This window comes from Dermacentor albipictus, chromosome 2, assembly GCF_038994185.2.
Source record: "Dermacentor albipictus isolate Rhodes 1998 colony chromosome 2, USDA_Dalb.pri_finalv2, whole genome shotgun sequence".
NCBI lineage: Eukaryota > Metazoa > Arthropoda > Arachnida > Ixodida > Ixodidae > Dermacentor > Dermacentor albipictus.
In genome coordinates this window covers 5,827,358-5,840,440 of record NC_091822.1, presented here as the reverse complement: position 1 = coordinate 5,840,440, position 13,083 = coordinate 5,827,358, and the positions used below count along the sequence as shown (strand labels likewise).

General features: G+C 42.7%; 1 protein-coding gene and 1 non-coding gene across 5 annotated transcripts in view; one reads left to right on the top strand and one right to left on the bottom strand.

The window, feature by feature from the left end:
* The window catches only part of Sbat (LSMD1 domain-containing protein Sbat), a 39,323-nt gene extending 27,515 nt beyond the window's left edge, over positions 1-11,808 (bottom strand). For 2 of the 4 annotated variants that reach the window (XM_070533432.1, XM_070533433.1), the window contains exons 1-2: positions 11,636-11,808; positions 9,891-9,959 (exon numbers count right to left, since the gene is read on the bottom strand). The gene's annotated coding sequence lies outside the window, so the exon portion shown is untranslated. The remainder of the gene's footprint in view (positions 1-9,890; positions 9,960-11,635) is intronic. The other 2 variants (XM_070533431.1, XM_070533430.1) reach the window with 2 other exon arrangements.
* Positions 11,809-11,991: 183 nt separating this feature from the next.
* On the top strand, positions 11,992-12,063 carry TRNAP-UGG (transfer RNA proline (anticodon UGG)). Its single transcript has one exon. It is a non-coding gene; the product is annotated as a tRNA-Pro (tRNA).
* The last annotated feature ends 1,020 nt before the right edge of the window (positions 12,064-13,083 follow it).

The following is a 13,083-nucleotide window of genomic DNA, read 5'->3' as shown; positions in this document are numbered from 1 at the left end:
TATTATACTAAAAGTAAGCTAATGGGCTTATATTCCTCATTTCTTTAACGTCTCCCTTCTTAGGGATAAATATATTGTTGGCATTCTTCCAGCTCTTGTACAACTGAAGTTGTGAGGCATTGCATATAAAAAGCCGCAAACTTTTCAAGCATGTTATCTCCTCCATCTTTGAATAAATTTACTGTTATTCCATCTTCTCCTGTTGTTTATCCCCAGGTCACGTCTTGCAAGGCCCTTCTAACTTGACTGCTAGTTATAGAAGGGGTCTCTGTGTCCTGTTAATCACTACATCGAATGAAGGCAGCATGGCTGCTCTAGGTACTGTAGAGGTAAATATAGAATTCTTCTGCTGCTTTTACTACAGATTATAGTATAGATTATGAGATGCATAATGCGAGCATTTTTGCGTTTCATGTCTATTCTGACCACCTGAGAATAAGCGCCCAGTGCTCAATACATGCGCATTTTTACATTCCACACCTACCAGAATGGAGCAGCTGAAGCTGGCAATCGAACTTGTGCCATCGGCAGAACACTGCAGCTTCTGGTCATTGCAAGGCTGCACTTGAGTATGCTGATGTTGCGTGGAATCCACACGCCAGAAAACACATAAGATTTTAAAAATTCAGCTACAATCAACATGGAATATCTGCAATTACTATGAATGTCATGCCACAAGTTGTGTTAATAAAATTTGGATAGCTACACATAGAAATGATGACCAATGAAAAAGAAACTCAGCAGAGAACAACGTATGCTGGGAAAACTGAAGCTATTATTTGTAAGTCTTGCTCCAATCTTTTTGTGCTTTTTTTTGTCCCTGTGGCTTCGTGACTGCTTTATTTTCACTTGCAAACTTCTCCATGTGGGGATTTTTCTGTCAGGACGAAATGGGCTGATCCCAAATCTTGAATGGGAAGAAAGTAAGTACAAAGGCTCGAGTTGGTCTGCCCGATAAGTTTGCCTGAATCGGGATTTGACCTGACAGTCTAGAAAACAAGCAGCAAGAGTCCTTTGTCACAAAAGCATGCATAATACCAGATCCATGCTTCTTCCCACTGATTTACACCATGATAGGCGGCAACTGGTCAAGTAACTGTCTGATTAATATATTAATGCTTTAATCACGCTTAATTCTTGTACTTCAAATAATTGGTTCATGTGATGTGAGCAAACTCACTCAAGTTTCAGCACCGACGTCCCCACTTCGCTAGCTCAGTGGCAAAAAAGGGAATGACCGACTGAACTAGAAATTTCAAAGACAGCTTTTATAATTTTCTTAGGTCAAAAGCCAGTTCTGCGTGCTACAATATGAGCTGGACTAGAAAAAAATTGTCTCTACAGCCAGCGCATAATTGTTGAACAAAGGGCCAATGTCTTGCTAAGGCTAGGGCGTTCTACGATGAGACTGGAAGAGAATATTAAACTGCTACCTGAGCTTGCTTTGCTTGGTAAACCCTGGTTTACAAAACTGTTGTACAGACTAACACAGAAAAGGCAGAGATGCTATGGCAATTTTCAAGAATACCTACAGAAGAGAATAGAAGAAAATTACAGGACATAACACGTGAAGTGAAAGTTGCTACTCATAATGCAAAGGATTGTTATTCCGGCTTTATGTACTTAAGATTAAAACGAAATCCCAAAGCATGTTAGAAGCATGTTAAAAGAAATGGTAAGGACAAGGTAGCTGTTCCATTGTTGGTCGTTGGCGGTAACATGGTACAAGACGACACTGCCAAGGCCGAAACAATACACAGCTTTGCAGAAGCCCTTAATTGTCGCAAACAAGTTGATGTTATCGCTCTGGATTTATCAAGGGCATTCGATAGGGTTAGCCATAGCAAGCTACTTGAAAAGCTTTACGGGTATAATGTAAATTCAAAAATTATTAAATGGATTCAGGCTTACTTACACAAGAGACAACAGTTTGTTGAAATAGATGGCAAGTGCTCCTCTTTCCTTCCTGTACCATCAGGTGTACCACAGGGCTCGGTCTTGGGTCCAATTTTGTTCCTACTGTATATTAATGATATCGCAACTGATGTACATTCTATGATTGAAGTGCGGTTGTTTGCCGATGACTGCCTCTTGTTTTGCCGCATTAAGAGTGTTTCTGATCAAGAACGGCTAAATGATGCTTTATGTTGAATTTATAACTGGTGTGAAAAATGGCATATGCAAATCAATTTTGATAAATCTGTTTGCATGACAGTTACGAATAAGAAAACTCCATTGATGTTTTTGTACGGTGTAAATAATAATGTAATTAAGTGTTCCACAAAGCTGAAATATCTTGGCATAACAATCACTAGTAACCTCAACTGGAATGAACACGTCGAAAGCATATGTGGATCAGCCCAGCGCAAGCTTGGTTTGTTGCAGCGTAAACTGAGAGATGCTGCACCAGATATTAAACTTAAGGCATGCACTACCATTGTTAGACCAAATTTAGAGTATGCTTATATAATTTGGGACCCTCATCAACAATACATAACAGATAAATTAGAGCACATTCAATGAATGGTGGTTAGGTTTATTTTTTCTGATTATGACAAAACGCACTCGGTAACCTCCATGCTCGCCAGGGCTAGTCTCACTACGTTGGCTGTGCACAGGAAAATCGCGCGCCTTAAGTTTTTATATCAACTCTATCACAATAAGCTGAACCTGAATTCCAGTTTGCATTTGAAGCCTCCTGGAAGAGTTTCACCACAAACTAACCACAATTACACTATAATGCCTTATGTGCCAAGAGTTGATGTCTTTAAGCACTCTTTCATTGTCAAGACAATTGTTGAGTGGAATAACTTGAATTCTTGTGTGTTTCCGAGCAATAGCACGGCTGACTCTTTTGAAGAAAACTTGACTGCGTTCTTTGCGTGAACTTTGTGCTCTGTATTCCCACCCTGTAACAGCCCGGCAGGGCTCACAGTATTAGAAATAAATAAATAAATAAATACTTCTGCTCTGTCTTCACCCCAGTGGTCAGAACTGATGGGAAGACACAGGACCCTCGAAGCAAAATAGGCGAGATGGATAACATTAACTTTTCCGCATGATGTATTAAGGTGTTCTTGCTGGAATTAAATGCGTCAAAGGCCTGTGGCCCTGACGACTTGCCAAACAGACTTCTCCAGCTCTGTGCAATATCAGTCTCGCCATATTTAAAGATAATGTATGACAAATCTCTAGAACAGTCCTGTCTTCCGGACGAGTGGAAAGTTGGGAGCGTTGTGCTGATCTATAAGTCGGGCACACGCAGTGAAGTAGCGAATTACCGGCCAGTGTCCTTGACATGAGTTTCTTGCAAGATTTTAGAGCATATTTTGTATACTACAGCTGTAGCGCATTTAATGAACATTATCTGTTTAATCCAGCCTAGCAAAGGTTTCGGAAAGGCCTTTCCTGTGTTACACAATTAACAGAATTTACACACGACATGGCAGAATCTCTCGATCATCGACTCTCGGTAGACTTCTTTCTTGGACTTCCAGAAGCCATTTGACACTGTACCTTATGCTTCCTTAATTGAAAAACTTGGAGCTTATAATATACATCCGCAGGTTATTGGATAAGATCATATCTCGCATCACAAAATCAGTTTGTCATTGTCAACGGGGCTCAATCCCCGATCGCAAGTGTCACGTCCAGTGTACCTCAAGGATCTGTATTGGGTTCACTGTTATTTCTATTATGCATAAATGATATAACTGATGGTATCCAGCCTCAGATGTGCTTATTCGCCAATGATTGTGTGATATACAGGGGAGTAAAATGCGTTGATGATGTGGCTGTTCAACAAGATCTAGACAAAATCAACAAGTGGTGTGTAAAGTGGCATATGAAGTGAAATGAAAAAAGAACTGTGTACATGACATTTACCTGAAAAAGGTATCCACACATGAGCAGTTATAATCTGAACAGCATACCTTTAAAACAAGTATCAGATAACAAATACCTAGGTGTTTATTTTACATCTTCGCTAAGGAAGCAGAGACAGGTTGATTACGTTGCAGGCAAAGCTGGGAACGTGTTGGGCTTTTTGCGTCGGAATGCCAGAACTTTCCCTATACCTACTAAAGAATTATTGCACAAAACCAATAGACCACTTCTTGAACATGCCTGCACAGTCTGGGACCCTCCAGCAAAGCGAGACAATGGTAAATTGGAAAAAATTTGGCTGCCCGGTTTGTGTCAGGCAATTACCGCAGGACTATTGGGGCAGAAAGTATAAAAGAAACACTGAATTGGAAGCATTTAGATAATTGTAGACGTAAGTTGTGATTGAAATTGTTTCATGCTGTTTACCATGGTCGTGTCGGGATTGAAAATACAAAATATTTGCTTGCACGTCACTATGTCTCAGACAGAGCTGATCATATGTTCAAGGTGCAGGAAATCGCATGCAAGGCTGATTTATTTCGATTCTTTCTTTCCTAGGACAATCCACGAATGGAACCAATTGCCGTCAAACATTGCCTCTGTTATGTCTAATGATGTTTTCTTTTCTATGTTAGCATAACCGCGTTTAAGTTTGTTCCAATGACATGTGTAGTTTGTGACTGATTGTGATTAGTGTTTATTTTTATTAGCTGTGTGACTGACACTGCATGTATAAGTTTATCTTTTTTGTGTATACCCTCCCCCACTGTAATGCCTGTTAAGGCGCTATGGGTAATAAAGTAAAAAAAAAAGTATGTCTACTCACTGAGAGTGTTGCTGATGTCACATATCCTTCTGACTGCCAAGTTATTTTTCCGACTGTTGCACAGTTCCTACCAGGTTTTTCAAGCTACATAGAAGCTAGGTATATTTTTTGTTGTGGTTTTCTCTTATTTCCCTATTCGTGAACAGTTCATTAATTCCTTTGTCTGTAATAGTCCTGACGGACAGACATGCCACATTGGTCATGGTCACGATTGCCCTATCAATACTCGGCCCTGGGCATTTTTTTCTCTCTCTTGTCTCTTTCTCTCTCTTTTCTTTCATTTCATGCTACATGGCAACTGGCCCTCTGTCATTGGCTTCTTTGGATTCCCAATTCATCAAGCATTACTCTTCACCTGTCAAAGTGCAGCACACTAGTTCGTCATGGCTCCATGAAATTTCACGAGTGACAGAGCACTGCAGCACTTGTTCCACCTGCATTCAGTAATTTAACTTGCACAGTTTTTGTGTTCTTAGATGACCTCTCCATAGATGGCACAACAGCTACGCAATGTTATCTTTTTTGCACGAGGTGCTCCACTGAAAACACAAAACGAGTATATTAGGGAGTAACAGGGGCTGTGTGAGGGCGGATGATTGAACTATCTCGAAAGTGGCAGTCAGAAGGTTAAAGGTAACTGCTGTCGATTTGTAGCATAGTTTACTTATTTCTTTCCTGCAATGATGACTTTTTACATAAGTAAATCTGATTAATCAATTGACTAGTCAATGCAAAGGTTCTGACTAATCAGGTAATTTTCATAATGATGTCCAGTCCTAATTTACATACTCCTATGGATAATATATAAGTGCGATACACAGTTGAAAAACTGTGCACTTCTCTCAGGCCTGTAGTCTGATTTCTACTGCTACGTTGAAAGATTGTGATTGATATTGTTTTGAGTTCTTACTTTGCGTTTCTGAAAAGAAACAAGCACATTTGTTGCACTAATTTTGTTCATTTCCTTGGAACCACCTCGTAATCTGATTGCAGTGCTAAAATGCTGACCACAAATAACAAGAATACCAATCTGAACTCTCACAAGAACAGTGAAAAAGTAAACCAAGCATTGCAGGAAGTGAAACAATTAATAGTTCCTGCAAAATGACTAAGCCCACACAGCTCTCTCTGTCTGGCACTGAAACAATAACAACAGGTGAAAGAGTGAAGGATTAGGAAAAGAAATGCACCCACAACAAAATTCATGTGTAGTGATGTGCGAAAACTGTGTTGGAAATACACTGTACGAGAGCCAATAGCTGGAATACCTTGCACAGTTGTGTATCCTAATAATTGAGCTCTGTATTTAAGGGAATGATAACATGAAAAGGAAAACAACATAAATACCGGTAGAACCCATCTTATGATGGATTTCAACGTTAATGCGATTAGCATTGAAGCAATGTGGCGACAAACCGTATTGCCGCCGCCGCAGTTTGTCGTGTATGAGGCATGGAGGCAGCCAAGCTCCCCCCTCGCACTTCATCGAAGTGTGGCCCACACCCGGTGGCACATATTAAGTGACCCACACTGCCATCAAAGGAGCTGCACATATCGAGTTACCCAAGTTGCCGTGCAAGGAATGTGGTTACCTACCAGAAAATATGTGAAGCACCCTATGAATGCTAATGGCACTAAACTCAAAACAAGTGTTCATTATGTCAATGTTTCGGCCAGAGCCTGGCCTTTCTCAAGACCATATAACAAAATGTATCGGAAAGGGATTTCATTTTCATACCATTTTCCATGGGTAGAAAAAAGTGACAAGACAAGGTAGAGGGAGCATTCACGCCAAAACTCATTGAAGAGTAGGAAGGCTGAGGAAAGAAGGATGCATTGTCGGAGACACACCAGGTGCACAGAGCACGGTGCTCAATAAAATGCGTGGGTGAAAGGCCAGTTGTCGATATTCAGATGGGCTGCTGTGGTTGATTGTGGCAAGATGTTTCTGAAGCTGAGGACAAAGGTACGCCACGGTTAGTTTAACAAGTGTGCAATTTTGTTTACGAGAGCCACGGGTTAGTCTAAGAAGACCAACATGCACCAAAACAGGTCTCAACATATTGTATGTTTTTCATTTTATAACCACAACGGACACTTGCGAAACATACACAACAGTGAATATGGCTAATCAGTGGGGGAGTGCTATTCTGTAAGTGTCCACCTAGTGGACTGTCTATTTTGGCCATTGCTGATTGGGTGGAGCTGAACTAGCGAGAAAGAAACTGACTGTAGGTGCCGGTGTCCTTTTTGCTGGTCCAGCCAGTCAGCACTTCAAAAGAAGTCGTCCACTAGGTCATCACTTCCTATATTCTTTTCAATGCCAGCCAGGTGTGGCTTATCCAACCGTTCACCACCCTCTCCTATCACCTTTCCTATTCTCCCCCGTCAGCTAGCATTCGCACCTGCTTTATGGTCATGGAGAGTACCACCTGGGTGGCGCCTCATGACGGAAGTTGGAAGACGACTGACAGACACGTGATAACCTGACAGATGCAGGGACTACTGTCTACCGCTTCCCTACAGCAAAGGCAGTGGCACGCAGCACCCATGACGCAAGCAGTCGTGCACCGTCTGGGTAGCACCATATCGCAGCAATTCACTGACTAAGGCGCACCGCACCAATGGCTCACACTCGCTGGCATTGAAAAAATAGAGGAGGCAATGACTAGGCAGACATTTAAATACCCACCGCCATAGTTTTGATGAAAGGAAATAATTGTCATCCTAGTCAGAATTTTCCTTCAACTGTGTAGCTTTGTGCTACTTGGGTGCAGGCACGTACCCAGGGCCCCCCCCCCCCCCCCGCCAACATTAAGCAGCATACGCCCCCCCCCCCCCGCCCACACTACCAATTCTCACACACATTTCTAAAGCACTGACAAATCAATCTATTCGGCAGTCGACATTTTGATGTCTTTTACAGCGAGACCTGTATATGGCTAACCTTACATAATTTTTTCGTAATCCATCAACAGAAAAAGTCATGATGTGGGCAAATCCTGGTGATAGTGCAAAAAGAGTCCAAGATCAATGGCAAATACCCCTGTGGACTCGGGAACCTGTAATGCACCCTTCAAAATTTTCGGGATGGACCCACTCATGCTGAGCGCTCAACGCCTGCTTCACCTCCGCCGCGGGCGGCCCTGGCATTGCACTACCGTCGGGCCCACCCACGGCGGAGGTGAAGCAGGCATCTAGCGCTCCCTTTGCTTTTCATTTGAGAGCTTTGACTGCCGTCAGCTCTCACTGCCATTCCATCTTCACAGAGTGGTATGGTTGTCAATTTTTTCACTCCTTTTGGATGGCGATAGTTATCGGCATCGCCTGGGACTTGAAGGCCAGTTTTCTTATTGCTTCGGTGCCCGCCCGATTAACTCGAGATGAGTTCAGTTGTCATCATCTATTCAAGGATCAAACGCATCGCTGTTGCTTTGTTGATTCAACCTTCTTTGTTTAGACTGATCCAGGGACCAGGAAAGGGATTCGGTTCGTAGTCAGCTGGTCTGTATGCTCGAGGAACGAGTTGCGGCTGGAGAAAACGCCAGTTGAGTTAAACTTTTTCTTTTGCTTCATTATTTCGTCGCGGCGATGGCAGATCCTCGGAAGTATATACCCACGATATGGGTTAGATAATGTGTAAAATAAGATAATGCCAAACTGTGTCCGTCATCAGACCCTGCAATAACTGGTAAAACTATAAATATGATGGTCACCCGTTACCTCATCTGGCTTTTCCCTAATTGTACAGCACCTTTCGTGCAAAATTGGCAACTGGAAAGAAGTGTCTCAAAGAGTTGAGAAATTAAGTGATCTACTAAGAGCCAAGGCAACAGCTAAACAGGAAGGAAAACTGAAAATTAACAAATTTAACTGTTTGTGAAAATATTTATGGACCAACATCTCCTTATTGAAAAAGGAAGTAGAGAAAAGGCCGCCAGAAGTGGAGACTAATTCCGTGCGTCTTGAATCACGCTTCTACAGTTATCAGTGACGTAGCCACTTCTCTGCTGTGCTAGTGTGAGTGTTTTTCCAACCTTCCGCGGTGGGCACAGCACGTCTAGAACTGCAGCGTCCTGCATACGACGCGGTTGCACGGTACTGGTGACCATGCATCGTTACGCAACTTCCCAAATAGCAACATGGGTTGGTTTTGGCACTTAAATTGGTAGAGCAGTAAACGAGGGATCCAAAAGAACTCTGATTGTTCCGCAAACATATATATTTCTCTATAATTCTTCCGGGGCTAATTCAAGAAACGCTACTGGAAATTTTCATTTTTTACTTTTGCTTGTTTACTTGTTTTTGGCAGCGGTTCTTCCTGCCCTTCTGCCATGCGCAAGTCTATTTGACATGCTACCTTGTTTGCCAAGTAAAGAAGTGGCATATCTCACAGGTGTACCTGTGAGGTACACCTTATTTCAATTCTATTTTGCGGATTTATGCGTCTTTATGGCGAATGGTGGGCATTATTCACATTTGTACTCGTAAAGCTACCCCCTCATTTGCATAGGAAGTTACCTTTGGTTGGGCCCCCCGCGAAAAAATATCCTGGGTACATGCCTGCTTGGGTGGGTGACAATTTCTTCATTTACCAGCAATTCTTGTGTTTGACAACAATCAAGAGAAACAATACCCAGCAAATCAATTATGTATGTCGCATGCATACCTTGCCAAAGGAACCTTTACACATTTATTTTCTTAAGCGTCAATGGTGATTGTTTGTGCGTATGTAGTTCTGGTCTGTCCTAGGAATAATTCAGAAAATTTACTTTTACCCACTGCTTAATGTACAGCAACACATTTAAAAGAAAAGCTGCAGTCATGCTGCACAGCTCAGTTTTACTTTTTTGCTCATTTACAGGTTGCACCATAATACCTGTGACATACTTTGATAGATAATTGCCCCTCTGACTTTTTAACATTTCTCCACATCATTTTGTCAAACATTGTTTCAGTCTTTCTGCAGAATTTCAACCATGCTTAATACTGGTTTGTTTAATTTTTCTGAAGATGGCATGCCCTGGACCACATCAAACAGCATCATTGAGTGAAGCCGGACACTCAACTTCTGAGGTCATCAAAGTTCTAAAAAATTCACGGCAAGATTGTCCAATAGGCTTTCAAACGTGGCACTGTTAAGGGCATAAGCTGCCCTGTCTCTGTGGTCACTTCTCACCTTAAAGATATTGTAAGGAAGAGAATCGGATGCCAGCCACGGAGAACCATCAGAAGGCTGGCCTTGGAGCTGTATGTGTTGGACACAACAATGAGAAGAGTGGCGCAAAGGGACCTCAAAGTGTTCCACGACAAGTTTCAAAGACACGAACTGATGGAGGTGCAGAGAAAGGGAAGATGGGAAAAATCCTGGCTGCTGTTGGCACAAGCCATGAATCGGCAACGCTTGGCAAATGTCTTCACCGATTAGAAAATTTTCATGTCACAATCTTCGGAACTCCCGTAGGCTTGTTCCAACATCAGAGCTTGCTGATGCAGCCAGCTGGACAGCTTTTCTGAACTCCCATGTGGTGTCTGTAATTGTTTAAGCTGGGGTAATGACCACTGGTCCCATTCATCTTGTTTTTATGACAAAAGGCACAGAGATCAGCACTCATACATACTTTAACAATATTCCAGAGCCTCATTCGCTGCCCTCATCCCTATCCAACAATCGAAGAGCCAGTCAACTCCACAGCAGTGGTGGTGTGCTCTCTCACCCTACTTCATTCCAGCTGAAGAGTGGCTGGCAAGCTATCATGAACTCAATGGACTGCAGGCTATTTTTTAAATGGAGGCCCGCACCTTTCAGCACACCAGCATGGTGGGCCTGGAAGCATAGCTGGAGTGAGCATGGAGAAAAGTTCTCCTGAGGATACTTTAGGGGGCCACGACTGAAGCATACCCAGAATGTGTAAAGGTCACAAGGCCAAGAGTGTAGACATTCAAAAAAAGATTTCGTGTTGCATTCATATATCGGGTAAAACGTCCTACAATATATTTCCTGACATACTTTTATTCTCAACTAAAACATTAGGCATAAACCGTGCAACAATATTTATGGTGCACTCTGTACGTACTACAATGAAAAAGTCAAATGTGCACAGAGCAAATTAAACTAGAACATAAAAATAAGCTTGTGGTTGAAACAGGATGACATGACAGAATTAGTAATTGGTTATAATCTACACCCACCATGTGGGTACCCACACTAAAGAAGCGAAAACTAACGGGGACTTAATTACCTCCTTCAACCACAGTGCTCTTCGTCTCTCCCCTCCCTCCCCCCCCTTTTTATTTCTATTTTACTTGGCTCTTCACGTTTTTGTCGTTCAGGTTGACAAACCGAGTCCACGGATATATAAATGCACGTATGCCCACAAGGCACGGTACGGTGTCTTCTGCTTGCGTACGATGGCAACAATGGCAACATTAATCACGACAATGCATCGTAAAAACCGTGGTAAAAACAACCGGAAGCGCTGAAGACATCTATATAGTTGCGTGCATGTTACAGACCGGTCACGCTGCCGTCACGATCGATCCGCCCGCGCAGTTCCTCTGCTGGTGTCAAGAGTCAGCTACAACGACCGATGCTCACATAATATTGTGATGAGATCGTGTGACAAGAAAATGACACGCACAGCGGGAAATTGTGCACGCAACTAATTGGATAGCGCGCTACAATCCGCACTAGTGCACATAATTCATAGCGGTTTAGAGAAACATGAGCACAGCTTTAGTTGCAGAAATTGCACGACAAGCAAACACAACGACTCAGTTGCGCGAGATTTATAGCTATATGAAAACAAGATGCCAAAGAAACGCAAACACACCACGATGAACCGCGTTCTCGATCCTACACGTAGTGCGAAAGCAGTCCGCTCTGGACAAGGGAATTTCTCAGGAAGCTATCGTGGCACATACCTCGCACTACGTATGGGCCAGGTCACGACTGTTCCACCGATTGAAGAAACTCAAGGATATGATCTATTTCTTCTGTTGCGGGATTCTCACATTGCACGATTTTGACAGAATGCGTACGCTACTTGATCATGTCGGTTTCCACTGCAGAGCGTAGTCTTACCATGTCTTACTCTCGCAAATGTCGTGTGTAAAGCATAATATGTCGTGGTGTTTTAGATATATAATAACAGTTGTAAAAAATAAAACAAAAGATGCAATACAAAGTCAAAATGAATAAAAAACGATGCTATAAAGCGAACTTATGTTGAAAACTTTTTATGTTTTAAATGCAGTTATTAAAGCTGCCCTGCCGTGGCGGCCCGTTGGTCTAGGGGTATGATTCTCGCTTTGGGTGCGAGAGGTCCCGGGTTCAAATCCCGGACGGGCCCTTTTATTTTTTTCTACGTTTTCAACGCGAATAGTGCTACTGCGGCGATTTGAAAAAACGTTTGTCTTTAAGCTGCACACAAACACGCTACCCGTAAACACATGGTTAGACGAAAAAGGAATATATGTGCCATGGACAGTAACCTGCTTACTTTGTAAAAAGCCAGAGACCATTGAACACGTTTTCATCGATTGCTGGGATCCAATATTTCATTGGGATGTCTTACAACGTGCACTTAAAAAAGAACTACCGATTACACCTCTTGGTATTCGATATTTGCCAACCGATAACGAAGGAGGAGTTCCGTACGACAGTCTGTGGAAAACGAGAATGGCAGTGAGACACTCGGATGTCGATACCCGTCCGGCGAGAATACACTTCATCGAAAGTGTCGCGTATATTCGGGAAATATATCGTGCCCAGAGTGAGCCTCCCGAGTGGGTGGCTATTCTTGATGAACTGATCAAGCTGAAGCGATTTTAATATATAATGTTAGCCAAAGTGTGGTTGGCATGTTTTAGCATTTGAATGTGTTCTTGGTTTGTGCTGCAAACAGGCAATAAAGAAAAAAAAACTAGTACAACGCAGACCTACATGTTTTCTGATGTGCTCAATCACGTACGGAATTTTCGTGCGTTAAATCGAAAAAGCTTGTCTTATGCATAACTTTTACCTAGCACTCCTCGTGCAAAAAATAAAGATTTCTGGGATTAAGGTGCGAGCACCACGATTTCACCACGAGCACCGCCACCATGATAAGGCACGCCGTAGTAGCGGGACTCCAGTTAGTTGTGACCATCGCGTGCACTTAAACCTAAATGCAAGGGCGCGTTTTCGCCTCTATCGAACTGGCGGCCTCGGGGATATCGCTGTTTAGCTGTGCTCTCCGAACAGGTGGAGCGCCTTTCGCAAGTGGACCACGTATGGCAAACTGCCTTGTAACTAGCCGGATTTAGCGGACAGTTTAATTTCAATATATGGACTTGAAATACCACTACTGTGTAAACTGCCTCTGGCGAAT